A 17,377-nucleotide genomic window follows, 5' to 3' on the forward strand; every position below is an offset into this window, starting at 1 on the left:
TGACCAGTGTGGCTCAATTGGTTGGGCATCATCCCATGCACCAAAAAGTTGCCGGTTCAATTCCTGGCACATAGCGGGGTTTCAGGCTCGATCCAAAGTTTGAGGAGTCAAACAGATAATACATTGGAAATAAATATAACAAGGAAAACCACTTAATTTATTTAATCATCCCATTTCCCCCCTTCACTCTATTTTTTCAAGTATCTATGTAAATACAACTCTGGGTGTTAGGACTGTGACTCAGAATAGGATGTAAGTCCTAATGGGGAAAGGGAGTGTGGATTAGACATCCAAGCAGCTCCTCAGACATGAAGATTATGCAAACGTAACGATGGGGTTGGCACTAGTCCCAGAGCACTGCGGAAAACCCACCCTTGGTCCGGTGCCTCAGCAGGGAGGACAGGATGTGCTTTGCTACACTGGTGGCCAGGGGAGGTCAATACATTTAATATGTGACTTGAGAAGATACTTTACACGAATTCTTCAGAATCAGAATCAGAATCAACTTTTAATGCTAAAATCTGGCTGACCTAAATGCCATCGTTACACTCTGTCATGCTCATCTAATGAGAATAGAAGGAACAGAGGTAGAATAGTGCTGGGGTCTTACCATTAGGACATGATCACTTCAGTTGTTCCTTCAATAATGTCTGCCTTCATAATGAATGGTCACTGTGTCCAGAGTGATCTCAATATACATCCAAGTCCTATAAATATCAAGTTTATGGAATCCGTGTATAACATGAAAGCAAATGTAGGCCTAGATAGGTAAGCAGGATCAGGGACATCAGAGTCAGCAAGCATAACATGAACAGAAGAACTCTCATACTATGCTAGAAATGCTCTGACAGAAACAAGATTCTTGGAAAAGTTACTTCTAGATGCAGAGAGGTAATGGATTAGATCTCATATTTTTCTGCTTCTTTTAACAGCAGTTATTAACATTTATTGAATGCCAGCTATGCCAGAATTAATGTAGGTGCCAGGAATAAAATATGAGAAAATCATGGTCACAATCTAATTCCCAAACTCTTGTATTGGGAAGAAAATATTGGGAGAAAGAAAGAAAGGAGAGGAATTTTATGAATGAAAATAGCATGGAAAAACTTTCCACATATAACTTAAATTGCTTGAATCTTAATAACTACTGTCAGGATAATGCTTTAAATTTGAAATACATTTAATTCTGTTTTTTTTTCTTTTAAAGCATTTACATTAGATATCGCCTAATATGTTGACACAAATTTATGGAACACACATGCAACATGATATATGACTTGCCCTTGTAATTTCTAATTAGGGTATAAATTGTTATTCTTAAAATTTATTATTTTACCATCATTCAAGAAACAACAGACATATATGTTCTTTTTAAATTTTTATTTATTGACTTTTAAATTTATTTTTAATCCTCACCCAAGGATATGTTTTTATTGATTTAGAGAGAGGAAGAGAGAGAGAGAGAGAGAGAGAGAGAGAGAGAGAGAGGGAAAGAGAAAGAGAGAAAGAGAGATGTCAATTGGTTGCCTCTCACATGCTGTCCCTCCCACTATCAGGGATCAAACCCACAACCTGGATATATGCCCTGACCAGGATTTGAACTCTCAACCCTTAGGTGCATAGAACAATGTTGGTTAGGTGCTCAACCAACTGATCTACAAAGGCTATTTATTGATTTTTGAGAGAGAAAAAGAGAGAGAACCATCAAGTTGTTGTTCCACTTCATTGGCTGATTCTTGTGTATGTCCAATAGGGGATAAAATCCACAATGTTGACGTATCAGGACAATCATCTAACCAACTGAGCTATCTAGCTAGGGCCAGATATATATTTTCTGTGATCTTCTTCTTTGGGAGCTTATTAAGTAATTTAGTTTTACTATATGTTATATTTACTATATGTACCTTTCGAAAATATTTCTAGCCCTGGCCAGGTAGCTCCGTTGGTTGGAGTGTCATCTCATACACCAAAAGGTTGCAAGTTTGATTCCCCCGTCAGAGCACATAACTAGGTTTCGAGTTCAATCCCTCGTTGTGGTGCGTAGGGGAGGCAACCAACTGATGTTTCTCTCTCTTCCTTCTTTTCTTTCTAAAATCAATAAAAAAAAAAAAAAAAATTCTCAGGTGAGAATTAAAAAAAAGAAGAAGAAAAATTGTTAACTTCAGAGAGGTTTTTTTCTAAGCTTTCTTTTAAGGTTGAGCCTGATGTACTAACAGATTTCTCTAACGAGATCTGGAGATTAAATATCAGACAGTGCTTATGTGTAGGAGGTGAGTTCTTAGAATGATTTGGGTTTGGAGGAGGAGGAGTGTAGTGCTTCACTTCCCTCAAGGTTATTTTTCTCACTAGAGAGAAAAACAATTGTTTTATGTAGCCATGTTTTATCATTTATAACTGTGTATTTGATCTCTCTAATCTATTAAAATCCCATACTAATCTATTAAAATCTGTTAGAACACTTTTCAACTTGTATTTTTATTCAGGTGTTGTTGTTTTTTTGTAGGAAAAAAGCATGGATTTTGCTGTTCTCAGTGATAACATTTTTTAACATTTTAATTATTATTACCCATTAGGCAAGGTTATTTATTTATTTTTGTTAATCCTCACCTGAGGATATTTTTCCATTAATTTTTAGAAAGAGTGGAAGGGAGAGGGAGAGACAGAGAGGAAACGTTGTTAGAGGGACACATCAATTGTGCCTCCCACAGGCGCCTGCAACTGAGGTACATGCCCTTGACCGAAATCGAACCCACTACCCTTCAATCTGCAGGCTGATGCTCTATCCACTGGGTCAAACTGGCTAGGGCTAGGCCAAGTTATTTTGATGGGCAAGTTTACTTTGTAGTATGCCTCTAATTCATATCTTTACTAGAGGCCCAGTTCACGAATTCTTGCACAGTTGGGGTCCCTTGGCCTGGCTGGTGATTGGGGCTGCTCAGAGCCACTGATGGGAGGTTGGCTAGCTGCAGAAATTTGGCTGTGGGAGTGCAGACACCAGGGGGAAGCTCCTGCATTTAATGTTTGCCCTCTGGTGGTCAGTGTGGGGCATAGTGACCAATCGACCAATTGTTTGGTCATTTGGTTGCTTAGGCTTTTATATATGTATACTAAAGGCCCAGTGCATGAAACTCATTCACGGGGGTATGTGTTCCTCAGCCCAGCCTGAACTTCTCCAATCTGGGACCCCTCGAGGGATGTCTGAATGCCCGATCCCATCTGGCGGTCGGACATCTCTCTCACAATCCAGAACTGCTGGCTCCCAACTGCTTGCCTGCCTGCCTTCCTGATTGCCCCTAACCGCTTCTGCCTGCCAGCCTGATCACCCCCTAACCACTCTCTGCCAGCCTGATTGATAGCTAACTGCTCCCCCTGCCAGCCTGACTGCCCCTATCTGCCCTCCCCTGCAGGCCTGGTACCCCCCAATTGCCCTCCCCTGCCAGCCTGGTCACCCCTAACTGCCCTCCCCTGCAGGCTTTATTGCCCCCAACTGCCCTCCCTTGCAGGCCTGGCCCCTCCCAACTGCCCTCCCCTGCTGGCCATCTTGTGGTGGCCATCTTGTGTCCACATGAGGGCAGCCATATTTGACCACAAGGGGGCAACCATTTTGTGTGTTGGAGTGATAATCAATTTGCATATTACTCTTTTATTAGATAGGATATATATTGCCTTATTGGCAGTGAATGGTGTGCTTTCTGGGCATACTGAGTGGATAAGATGGCATTCCAGAGGCAGATGTGTTGAGACTGTTTAATTTTCTCACAGGCAGATTGTGTCAGGGGTTCCTAAGACAACTCCTCAAATTTGGTAATACACTATGAGTACTCACAGGCCTCGGCATATGATCATGCTCATGGCCATTTATCACAGTGAAAGGATATATACAAAGCAAAATTGGTAAAGGGAAAGGCACTCAAGGTGCAGTGTGGAGAAAACCAGCCCCAACCTTCTATGAGCCTTCTCCCAGTGGAGGTGCACAGGATGCACTTAATTCTGCCAGAAACAAGCTATACCAGGTGAGAAATATCTACCAGAAACTTTGGCCTGAGCCTAGGCCTCTAGGGTTTTGACTGTGGGCTGGCCATGCAAGCACATGGTGCCTGTGTGATGGGCTCTAGTCACTGAAATTCCAGACTCTCAGAAGGAGAGCAGGTATTCAGCATAAGCCACATTACTTGTGCAAACAGAATAGATACAGTGATCAATGTTGTCATTTAGGGCAAGTTTTCTAATCAAGGTCTCAGATGCTGGCCAATGGTCACTCTTATAAGCAAGCCTTTTTAAGTACAGCAGTTGCAGGCCTGCTAGGTTAACTCTTTTCTGCATGTAAGTAAAATAATTTTTGAAATGAAAAGGTTTTCATTTGTATTTATTATGAGACTAGAGGCCCGGTGCACAAAATTTGTATTTATTATGAGACTAGAGGCCCTGTGTCCTTCAGCTCAGCCTGCACACTCTCCAAACTGGGACCCCTCTAAGAATGTCTGACTGCCTGTTTAGGCCTGATCCTAGTTTGCCATCCCTCTCACAATCCAGAACTGCTGGCTCCCAACTGCTCGCCTGCCTGCCTTCCTGATTGCCCCTAACTGCTTCTGCCTGCCCAGCCTGATCACCCCCTAACCACTCCCCTGCCAGCCTGACTGATGCTTAACTGCTCTGCTGCCAGCCTGATTTCCCCTAATTGCCCTTCATTTGAAGGCCTGGTCACCCCTAACTGCCCTCCCCTTCAGGCCTGGTACCTCACAACTCTCTCCCTGCAGGCCTCGGTCCCCCACAACTTCCCTTCCCTGCAGGCTTGGTAGCCCCCAACTTTCCTCCTCTGCCGGCCTGGTCACCCCTAACTTCCCTTCTCTGTAAGCTTGATGGCCCCCAAATGCCCTCCCTTGCAGGCCTGGTCCCCCTCAACTGCCCTCCCCTCCTGGCCTGATTGCCCACAACTGCCCACCCCCCCTGCTGGTCATCTTGTGATGGTCATCTTATGTCCACATGGGGGCAGCCATCTTGTGTATTGGAGTGATGGTCAATTTTCATATTACTCTTTATTACTCTCTTATTAGATAGGATTGTATACTTGCAGGAAAGTTATATTCCAGGTTCTGCTCTAATTATAAATGATTTCTGTGGAGATTTTTGAGAAAAGTAGGATAAACCTGGTTTAGTCATGTTAATGGAAAATGGCAAAACTAGGATTCTTTAGAAATTAAAATTTTTGGGTTAATAAAACTATTTAATTTTCAAGTGTACAATTCTATGATACATCATCTGTATATTGCATTATGTGTTTACCACCCAAAGTCAAATCTCTTTCTGTCACCATATTTTTGAAACCTTTACCCTATGTTATCCCCTTATACCATGTCCCTCTGGTCACCACCATACTGTTGTATGTGTCTATGAATTTCAGTTTTACATCCTACATATTAGTGAAATCATATGGTTCTTAGCTTTTTATGACTTATTTAGTTTAGCATAATATTCTCAAGGGCCACCCTGTTGTCCCAAAAGGCAGTAATTCATCTTTTTATGTCTGAGTAGCATTCCATTGCATATATGTACCACATCTTCTTTATCCAGCCTGCTATCTCAGGGCATGTCGGTTTATGTCCAAGAAGGTTATAATGAAAACTGCTGCATCAGCTCCCTATAATGGAGTGCAGGGTCTCTAGAGGGCAATTCAATAAATGTTAGTGATTGAATGGGTAGGAACGGCAGATCCTCGGTTGACTAGGTGAGCCCTGGCATATTTAGCTGGAGTTGAGTGGAGCTAAGTACTGGAACATTCCCACCAACCTCTTTACTCACCCTCCTCCATAGGCTGGACAATAAATTACAGGATATACTTTTTGTGGTTACTTTTAGAAAGGAGTAATGCCTGAGGTAGTGCACTGGGTAGTTTATCTGATAGGCAGGATCTCATGGGTGCAGGGCATAGAAGGAGTAGTTGAGCCTGGAGTGTAATGCCAGATGGTCTTCATGCTGTGATGTATCCCTCAACCAATATAAGCTAGGGCCTAAACGTTCACTCTTTTCCCTGCTATTCATTATTTGCTGAGGTAACTAATTGATTTTATCATGATAATAGGAGATCCCAAGTGCTTATAAGTACAGAAGCATTAAAAAAAAGATACAAACAAACAAACAAAAAATTATGAGTAATCAGAGTGAATGGATGTAGTGGACAAAGAATCCTATATAATAAAAGGGTAATATGCAAATTGACCCTAATGGTGGAACGACTGAGAATGACTGTTCGCTATGACGTGCACTAACCACCAGGAGGCAACATTTAGTGCAGGAGCTGCGCACAGTAGCAGTAGCAGGAGCCTCTCCCTCCTCCATGGCAGCGCTAAGGATGTTTAAGGCTCAGGCCCGCTCCCCCAGGGACTAAGCCGGCAAGTGGACATCCCCCAAGGGCTCCCGGACTTGTTTTTTCCCCATGCCAATTCAGCTTTGGAAACATTCTATTAGTCATATATGTCCTTCTACAAAAAAAACACTGAAATGTTCTGTGCACCAAGAACATAGCTTAAAAAAAGTAAAACAAAATTCTGCATTTTTTATAAAACTTGATAAAAATGGTATTTCAAGCTGTACAGTCACCAGACACATTATAAAAAATGCACACACTTCACTAGGCATCTCTAGCACCTTCAGCTTTCTGTGCCTGGTCTGTTTGGGCATTTCCGTTTTCTGCAGGGTTGTTCCCATCCTTGCCAGCATCAGCTTTCCCTTTTCCCCGTTGGGTACCTTCTCTCCCTTCTTTGCAGGGGCCTTTTTAGGCTTGGGCTCTGGCTTCGGAGGAGCAGGTTTAGTAGATACCATGGCAGATTTTCTCTCTGGTTCCTCCTTCACCTTGGCTTTATCTCCTTTAGCATCCCCTTCAGCCTTTCTCCTGGCCATGAGGAGTAAGGTCACCATGGCAGACCACAGGTGCTGGATGCAGGGATGCAGAGGCGCAAGGGCTGTGATCATCCTGGCGTTGTTCTTGCCTCTTGTTTACTCTGTTCCAGGTGATTGATATCTCAATAGATGGCATAATACTGTTTTCTAAAATGACATCCCATAAACATCTTGTTATTCTGCAGAAAACTGTCTAGAGATAAATACATTAAAATATCAATAACTTCAATGGAGCCCTAACCGGTTTGGCTTAGTGAATAGAGTGTTGGCCTGCAGACTCAAGGGTCCCAGGTTTGATTCTGGTCAAGGGCATATACCTTGGTTGGCACATCCTTAGTGGGGAGTGTGTGGGATACAGTTGATTGATGTTTCTCTCTCATCGATGTTTCTATCTCTCTATCCTTCTCCCTTCCTCTCTGTAAAAAATCAATAAAATATATTTTAAAAAATAACTTCAATGGAAATTTAAAATAAAAAAAAATATTTCTATTGCAGTAAAAGAAAGATGTAGGTGGCATGAACATTTCAACAAAAGGAGCTTCTCTGTGGTTATTCAATTTGTCAGTCTTAAGTTATTTTTTTACCCTTAAACAACTTAGTCCTTCTGATAATAAAATACATGTACATTTACTGTCTGTGCTAATGACTAAATCTATTGTCATGGATTTTGTGAGCAATTATGTTTAAAACATACCTATTTAGACTTTGTGATCAATATGGTGAGCATGAATGCCAAAATTATTTTTGAATTAGGTTCTTCATTGTTTTTAAAATATTAATTACACATACGACAAGCCAAAGTAGCCTTGTAGAAAGTGCTGTTGCTAACTATAAAATATAACTGGCAACAAGATAGGCTTTTTTCTTCTTTTTAATGTGTGGCTTTTACTGGAAGAAAGTATAAAAATTGCAGAATTTATTAACTAGGATTAAGTTGTCAAGATTTTCTTTGTTAATGGGAATAAAAGAAATATGGTCACTACTGAATCTACTGTACTATTCTAAACTTAAGATTCATTTCATAATGGTTGGGATTTTGATATCTCAAAAACAAACCAATGGAAGTGCTGTATTTGCATTAGGAAAGCTAAAAATGCTTAATCTGCACTTTATGGTATTAATTTTACTCTGCTTAAATTCATAAACAGAGCATCCCTGAACCATATTTTATTTATACAATCCTATTGAAGAATATGATTTTTTTTTTAAGAAAGTCTGTATCTTTCATCTCCATCAAAGCTGTATAAATCTTTTTAGAGTGCAATTTTCCCAAACAAAACACCATTTTCAATGGTGGTGAATATTGTTACCTGTGAAGTTATGTATTTCCTATACTTAAATACTTACTGATGCCCTAACTGGTTTGGGCTCAGTATAGATAGAATGTCCGCTCAGGGACTGAAGCGTCCCAGGTTTGATTCCAGTCAAGGGCATGTACCTTGGTTGTGGGCACATCCCCAGTGGGGGTGTGAAGGAGGCAGCTGATCGGTGTTTCTAACTCTCTATCCCTTTCCCTTCCTCTTTATAAAAATATCAATAAAATATATATTAAAAATGCTTATTAATCACACACATGCACACACACACACACGAACTTATGTTCAAATGAAGTCTGTTCTTCTTGATAAAAAAAAAAAAAAAAATGGCCTTGAACTTTGCAAGAGGAACAGCAAATAGGAGGAGATAATGGAGAGTCAAGATAATGAGCCAAGACAGGTCATTCATATGGAAAATCCACTGGAAACAGCTTGAGTGAGGCAGAAAGTTGGAGGCGGGGGGAGGGGGGCACCGGGCTTCAGGGAAATATCAGGGCTAACAGTGTGAGCTAGGTTGTTGGAGTCTCAGAAATGGCACCTACATGCTGCCTTCATGGGAAGAATGCTTATCAAAGGAGCAATGTCCTCTGCCAGCACTTCTGTCTGGGAAAAAGCTGCCCCTCAGCTCTTGACCTGATACTACACAATTCAGTTTCTCCCCATATGTGTCTGGTGCCTTTCAAGCTGCTATGCCAGCGCTGGAGCTCAGAGGAAGGGGGTGAAAGTAAGTCCTTCAGTGGGCCCTTACAAGGATCTGCCTGGGGCTCCAGACACCCTCCATACCTCAGCCTCAAAGCCTGCTGGATTTTGCAGCAAGAAATTATGGGGACTTCTCTTCCTGGCACTGAAACCCTGGGCTGGAGGATCTGGTGTGGGGCTGGGAGCCCTTGCTCCTCAGAGGAACATCTACAGCTGAGATATTCTTTCCAATTTTTATCTGCCACAAGTGGGTGTGGGACCAGCCTGTTTTCCTACCAGTCTCTATGTATCTTCTTCTTTATATCCTTAGTTATAGGACTTCCATTCAGCCAGATTACAGACAGTTCTGAATGATGGTTGTCCTGTAATTTAAGTTGTAATTTTGATGTGGTTGTGGAAGGAGGTGAGTACTGCGTTTACCTACACTATTATCTTGACCAGGAGTACTTTTAATGACGGTAATAGACAAGGATAAGTAAACAATCTTATAAAGTATAGTAAATAGATAACTGGAAATAAGATGGCTAAAATAAAGCCTACTATCATAGCAACACAATAAGTGTAAATAGTTTAAATCAACAAATGACAGGTTTCTTATATTGATAAGAAACAAAAGCAAGGTTCAAATCCAGCAGATAATTCTATATGCTGTCTTTGAGACAAAGTTTAAAACAAAAATATGTAACTCTTTAACTTCTTCTTACAAACTATTTATTGGAAACAAGAAGGAGGAACAGGTTTAGTAGTAATATAAATATTATCTACTAAATATCTGGGAATAAATATCCAGAATGCAAGGAACTTTCATAAATTACCTAAAAATATAATTAACCCAAGTAGAAAGAGAAAAGGCTAGGCAAAGTATATGGATAGTCAATCTACTGAGGGAGAAATGGAATTTTGTAGAAAAAAAAGAAAAGGACTTATGGCATAATTATATAATGACTTATGAATTACATATGACTCTTCCAAATCAGATGCCTCCTCAAGAGAACACCCACAATTATGTAATAGTAATTACATTTGGCCACCTTTAATATTTTGCCAACATTTGGTCTTATATAATCCTAGATTTGCATAAAACATCTTTTTTGTTGTTGTTTTTGTTTTGAAGTTATATTTGTTAAGGTAGGAGGATAGAAAGTGTTTTACTTTGTTGTTTTGTTAATGTTATCATATTTAGATATATTCCATCTACACTCTCACCTCGGCCCCACAAATATTAAAGGGCAGCCTGATAAAGGTGGGAGGAGAATGAAAGAACATCACAGCAGGGCTTTGTACATACTTGGAAGACTCTGCAAGTACAGCAATGGTTAAATGGTATATTAATTTCCTATTGCTGTTGTAACAAAGTAATGCAAACTTCATGGCTTTATAGCTACACAAATTTACTACCTTAGGGTTCCAGAGGTCAGAAATCAAGGTGTTGGCAAAGCTGTGTTCTTTGTGGAAGCTCTGGAGGAGAAATGTCTTCTTGGCCTTTTCCCGTGTCTGGAGGCAGACTGCTCCCTTGGTTCATGGCCCCTTCCTTTATCTTCAAAGCCAGAGGTGCAGCATCTTCCAGCTCTCTCTCTGACTCTGACTCTCTTCCCTCCCTATTTCCTTTATAAGGATCCTTGTGATTATACTGGGCCCACTCAGATACTCCAAAATCATCTCCCCATTTCAAGCTCACTGACTTAGTCACACTTGTCAGTCCCTTTTGCCATGTAAAGTAACATAGCCACATGTTCTAAGGATTAGGATAGGGACATCTTTGGTAGGGGACATCATTCTGTCTATCAAATGGAGTGTGGGTGTGGAAAGGCAGGTAGAAAGCAGAGCACTTAGAAAAAGATGTTCACTTAAAAAAATATCATTTTGTGCTACCGTTTAAACTGTTTTTGCCAAGAAGATATTACTTTTATAATAGCTATTTACAAATATATTTTGATACTTCGGTCATTTTTAAATGTTATTTTTTTGAAGGCGAATTTTACATCATGCATCTCTTTGCCTTGTAGAAATATTATTTTGATAGCCTTTCTAAAGTAATTTGTTTAAAAAAATCATATTTAATAGAGATAAAAATAGGTATTTGTAAAGCATAATTGAGTTACTGAATATTTGTGCCTGAATAAAGAGAAATCTTTTGGAAGTATAACAGTGGAATAAAAGAATGCAAATAAGGCAAAACAAAAACAAAACCAAACAAAACTTGGGAAGTATTTCATCATGTCTCTTCCATAAAGCTAGTTCCAATCTGGGCCTTGAATCTTATTAATACTGATATCCCAGGGGCCCAGGAGTTAAGTTGTTATTTGCTTCCTAATAACAAATATTAGGACCTAAGGCAAATATTAGGTTAAATACCTGTTGAAATATTCCTAGGAGAACTTAACTCTTATTGGCCAGTAGTAATAGTTTTTTTTTTTTAAATCTCTTTTCTCGATCCTCTTGTATCAGCAAACCAAATTTTAGCAGTCATAAAATACATCACTTTAAAAAAAATATTTATTGACTAAGATGTTACATATGTGTCCTTAGTCCCCCATTACCCTCCTTCCCCCCTACTCATGCCCTCACCCCCCTGTTGTCTGTGTGCATGCATACAAGTCCTTTGGTTGCTCTCTCCCCCCCCCCCCCCCCCCCCACCTTCCCTCTGAGATTTGATGTCTGATAGATGTTTCTCTGTCTCTAGATCTGTTTTTGTTAATCAGTTTAGCAGCACAATTCACCATAGCTAAGATTTGGAAACAGCCTAAGTGACCATTAGCAGATAAGTGGATTAGAAAACTGTGGTACTTCTACACAATGGAATACTACTCTGCAGTAAAAAAGAAGGAATTCTTACCATTTGCAACAGCATGGATGGAACTGGAGAGCATTATGCTAAGCTAATTAAGCTAATTGGAAAAAGATAACATACATCACTTTAAAACAGAAATTATTTAATACATATCCAATAGACAAAGATAAAAGCAGCCTACTCTGCACATAGCTGCCCACACCTCTGCTCCCAGAAGTAGGTCTCCAAAATTCTAGTGGTCCTCCCTTTGGATGGAGGTGCCCTTATAGTGATTTTCCTTTTGTTTGCTTGAGGATTTCTTTCTTATTTATTTATTTATTTAGATCTTTATTTTTGGAAGTATTTCATATGTCCCTTTTCCCCCCATTGACCTCTCCCACCCCACCCCTACGCCCCACCTCCGGCTTTCACCACCCTATTGTCTGCGTCTATGGGTTATGCTAATGATCCCACTTCTAGGAACATATTCCAAGAAATCAGAAACACTCATCAGAAAGAATATGTGCACTCCTATGTTCACAGAAGTGCAATTTACAATAGCTGAGATTTGGAAATAGCCCATCAACAGACGAGTGGATTAAGAAACTGTGGCATATCTTATACAGTGGAATACTACTTGGCTGTAAAAAAGAAAGAACTCTTACCATTTGCAACAGCATGGATGGACCTGGAGAGCATTATGCTAAGGGAGATAAGACAGAGAAAAATAAGTATCACGTGATCTCACTCATATATGGAATCTAATGAACAACATAAACTGATGCGTAAAAACAGACCAGAGACACAGAAGCATTGAACAGACTGATAATGATTAACTGTTGAAGAGAGAGAGGCATGGCCGCTCGAATTCCCACTGCCCTTGGTTCTGGGGTTCTCCTGCTGAAGAACTGGGGTTTTACACCAACTTGTGGTGCAAGCCCATTTCTGGTTCATTCTTACCACGGTTGCTGCATTGCCGGCAGGAACTCAGTCAAAACTGTTTTTTCCTTCTTTAGGACAAATTTGTTAGAAGGTGAGCACCACTTCTTATAGGTTTGATTGCTTTATCATATTCAGCCAAGTAAAATATAGAAACACTAAATCAAGAAAAAGAGATCTTATCTACTTCCTTTTCTCGATACAGAGCATTGATCATGCAAACATTTTCAACAGTCTTATAACCCTTTTTCTTTTCCAAAGGTGAAATAATCATAACAGTATTCTTTTAAAAATTCCCCTAGACACACTTTCAAATTATATGAAACCACTGCAAAATCATTATGAGCATATTAAAAAAAAGTAAACAGAATTAAAGCATATAAGGAAGAAAGATCGCTAATAGGAAAATAGTCACAAAAACACACTTTAGATAGATATTAATACAGCATAAACTACCTTAAGGAAAACTATATTAATGTAAGACTTCTAACTTTTAAAGTTCTTAAATTCAATGTATAGAATATCTGAACTTTTATGTGGCATTAACATAATCAGTGTTATAAGTGGCCAAAATAAACAAGGATTTCAATAGAACAGATGGAAGAAAGTTGTTATAAAAGGGAGCAGCTACCAAATGCAAGGTTTCTTCAGCTTCTAGTATCTGTTTATCTTTTTGCTACTGCCCACAAATTAAATGACATAGTGCTTTATTTTAAACCCATGCTTTGAAATAATAACTTTTATTTTATTTTTTTATCCCTAACCCAATTACTGAAATGATCAAGTTTAGGAAGTATTTTAAAGGAGGAACCAAAAAAACTTTTTGATGGATTGTGAGTGAAGAGAAAAAGTAAAGAATCAAAGGATGGGACTTCTATATCAGATAGCCATTTAGAACAACTCTCCCAGACAAGTAGAAAAGCTAAAACAAACAAACAAACAAACAAATCTAATAAAAGCCTAAGTGATCTTTATAGTGGAATGACCAGAATGACCAGTCGCTATGACACACACTGACCACCAGGGGACAGATGCTCAATGCGGGAGCTGCCCCTGGTGGTCAGTGAGCTTTCACAGGGGAAGTACTGCTCAGCCAGAAGTTGGGCTTACAGCTGGCGAGAGCAGCGAGCCTCGCGGTAAGGAGCAACAAGCAGGAGGGTGGTAAGGAGCGAGGGGTCCTGGACTGCAAGAAGGTGTAGGCTGGGATAAGGGCCCCGCCCCAGGACCTGACCTCCCCCTGCCCCCCGAAGTGCAGAACTTCTGTGCACCCGACCTCTATTAAATAAATAAAATCTGCTGGAAAGTATCAGGAAATTCTCAAGATAATGAAGAATTAATTGGTCTCAAATTATTTCTATTATTTGAAAAAACAAAACACAATGCCTAAGACATGAGAAAAGCAGATTTCACAGAAAAAAAAATGATGGAAACAATAGATGATAGAGATTTACCCACAGCCACTTTAAATATTAGAGTTAGAGACTTTATTTATTTTCAAACCCTTTATTATTGAAAATATTATATATGTCTCCTTTTGGAATTAGATACTTTATTCTTTTTATGTTAAAGAAGAAAAAAGACAAAGGGAAATGTTTTTGATGGAAGGATAGAAATTATAAAAATGACATCAGATTTGAAAAAAAGAATCAAATAGATAATCAAATAGAACAAACACAAGATATACAGTAACTAGAAATAGGTGGCAGAACTGAAATTTGAACCCAGGAAGTTCAACTTTAGGGGCCATAGCTTTAACAGCTGCTTTCAAAACTAGGAAAAAATTATGACATTCTTAAACTTTCAAATTTAACTAGAATTCAACCAATGTAAACTACTGTCTAGTTATTTATTAAAAACATAAACATCTTATAAAAGATACCATGGTCAAATATATAATTTGGGAACAGAATTTTTAAGTAACTGATATAATAAAACCATAATAAAATGTACACTAAATATTGAATGAAATTGCAGACAGATAATTTCTATGACTGACATTATTTTCATGTTTCATATTTTTTTACTAGAAAGTTGCACAAAAACCATTTTATTAGTTTAATACTGTCTGAAACATTTGAGGTGATTCCATTTGGCTTTTTTTTTTTTTTAATTCCTTTTGGACATCAGATAATACCTGTCTCTTTTCAGAATACTTTGCCTGAATGCTAGTTTCTAGCCAAGGTACATGACTTGACTTTTTTTATTCTTTTCAATTCCTTTCTGTATTTTTTTGGACTTCCCCTTTCCAGTGGTCACTCAGAGATGAAAATAATATGACTACCCTACCTCTAAAGTTTTTTTCCGTGTGTGTGTGTGTGTGTGTGTGTGTGTGTGAGAGAGAGAGAGAGAGAGAGAGAGAGAGAGAGAGAGAATTGCCATTTATTACTGAAGATTCTAAATCACTACCAAAGATTCGTGGGTTTGGGACATGTCTATAAAAGTAATGAAGAGGCCCAAACATCAGTTGGAGGAAGAGGAAATGGAGAAATGGGTGGTGGGACTCCCAGTTGCTCTTCCCTTTCTTCTTCTTCTTCTTCTTCTTCTTCTTCTTTTTTTTTCTTCCTCACCTGAGGTCACATTTATAGAGAGCAAGGGAGGCGGGGGGGGGGGAGAGAGAGAGAGAGAGAGAGAGAGAGAGAGAGAGAGAGAGAGAGAGAGAGAGAGAGAGGGACATTGACATGAGAGAGAATCATCAATCAGTTGCCTTATATATGTGCTTCAACTAGGGATTGAATATGCAACCCAGGAATCAAATTTGCAACCTTTCAGTGCATAGGACAATGCTCAACTAACTGAGCCACTCTGGCCAGGCTCTCCTTCCTCTTTCTAATTCCTCAGGAAGAAGGTTCTTCTCTGGCCAGCATGCCTACCCCTCTCCCATGTCCAGTTTCTCTTTGGTGAGGTAGGAGGATGTTGGAAGAGGATGTAGTGTGAGTGGGCCCCAGGAGGGGGATGGGTGCTGGAGTGGAAGCAAGGGTTTCCAGGTTATCATGCATCTTAAACAAAGTTAAATCTTCAACAAGATTTCTAATGATTAATTTGAATGAAAGATAATTGGTTGACTGGGATACCACTGTACCAGTACTCGAGACCAGAATTAGAGTGGCTCATTTTCCAATGTTTATCCATATTGTGGGGTACCACTTGACTCCCTTCAAGAGGGACTTTTTTCCAGTGTTGATAGTATTGCTGGCAGTTCAGAAAGACTTCTATGGATTGCCTCACCCAAGGTCACGCTCCTTCCCTGAGCTATATTTAATAACTGATAGATTCAGGAGTATTAAGACATGGTCATTTCAGCTCAGCAGAGGACATCTCTAAAGGGTAGTTCAAACCCCAGATCTCCCCAGGGGGTAGCTGAGCCTATTGTGGATCTCCTTTATAGTTTGACTTCTCCCTCTGCCCTCTCTAGTATATGTCTCTTTAATTCTATAAGAAATGATCTAAGGTTACTCCTTAATAACCACCTTTCACAATAAACTCCATTTCAGGGTTTGCTTCAAAAGGTACACAACTTATGACAATCTACTTCAAATTTATCTGAAATGAGGCATTGAATCTATCTTCCATTCATTAATTTACCCATTTATCCACCCACCTGTCTATCTCTTTATTATTTTTATTAAACCATCCTGGCATTTCAGAAGATTCGTTACTCTTCTTATTCAATAATATTTCTTCAAGTTATAATATCCACACTATTTATCAGGTAGCCAGGTGTTTAACTAGTTTCCAAAAGATATAAATAAATGTGCAATGTTTAGCATATTAGCATACTTGGCAATCAAATTCTCAAAGTGCAGCTGTTATTGAATTTGCCGAATGAGTTTATGAAAACATTAGTTTTGGTTTCACCAAATTATCTGCAGGGGGCAGCAGAGAATGCTCCTAAGGCAAATATAAGGAGAGAAATACAGTTTCTTTATCTTTTTCTCTCTGTCTTCAAAACAAACTATGGAGTTGTAAGAGTGCTCAACTAGAAGAAAGAGTGAGTGAATAGATGAACAGATTTAGGAGGGGTGAGGAGTGTGGAACATGCATCGGAGACAAGACAGTTAAAAAATACTTAATAATGTAATTAGCCACATAACTAAGAAACAAACTTCGGAGTGAGGTTTATTGGGCTTGAGTCCTGTTTCCATCATTTAGTAGCTATATGATTGGACAATTTATTCTACCAAGTTGAAATCTTTAAAAATATATTTTTATTGATTTCAGAAAGGAAGGGAGAAAGAGAGATAGAAACATTAATGATGAGAGAGAATAGTTGATCAACTGCCTCCTGCATGTTCTCCTCCTAGGGATTGAGCCCACAACCCAGGCATATGCCCTGACCGAGAGTCGAACCGTGACTTGCTCATTTTGTTGTCGATGCTCAACCAGTGAGGCACACTGGTCTGGTGGTTTCTTCAACTTTAAAATGGGGACAACAGTTATGTTTACTACACAGATTTGTTGAGGGGATTAAATGAGGCCATATTTATAAAGTGCTTAAAACAGGGCCTGGTGTTAAGCTAAGGGCTTGATTATTTAATATGGATATGACCACTGAGGTCTAAAATTGATATTAGGTAAAATATAAACTGTAGTTAATAATTTCTTTCCCCTGGCTTTACTTTTCATTTGTTATTGCACACATTTTTATTTTTAAGCATCTATTTCTAATTTGTTATTTTTATACAATCTGTGAATTCATACTGACATATATATTTTGTCTAACTTTCAAAGGAGAGTTATGGAGGTGATATGGCATCAA

General features: G+C 39.2%; 1 pseudogene; it reads right to left on the reverse strand.

Moving 5' to 3' along the window:
• Window positions 1-6,623: 6,623 nt before the first annotated feature.
• Window positions 6,624-6,897, reverse strand: LOC118722800 (annotated as a pseudogene).
• Window positions 6,898-17,377: the final 10,480 nt, after the last annotated feature.

This window comes from Pipistrellus kuhlii, unplaced genomic scaffold (assembly GCF_014108245.1).
Source record: "Pipistrellus kuhlii isolate mPipKuh1 unplaced genomic scaffold, mPipKuh1.p scaffold_m20_p_2, whole genome shotgun sequence".
In the NCBI taxonomy this organism is placed as follows: Eukaryota; Metazoa; Chordata; class Mammalia; order Chiroptera; family Vespertilionidae; genus Pipistrellus; species Pipistrellus kuhlii.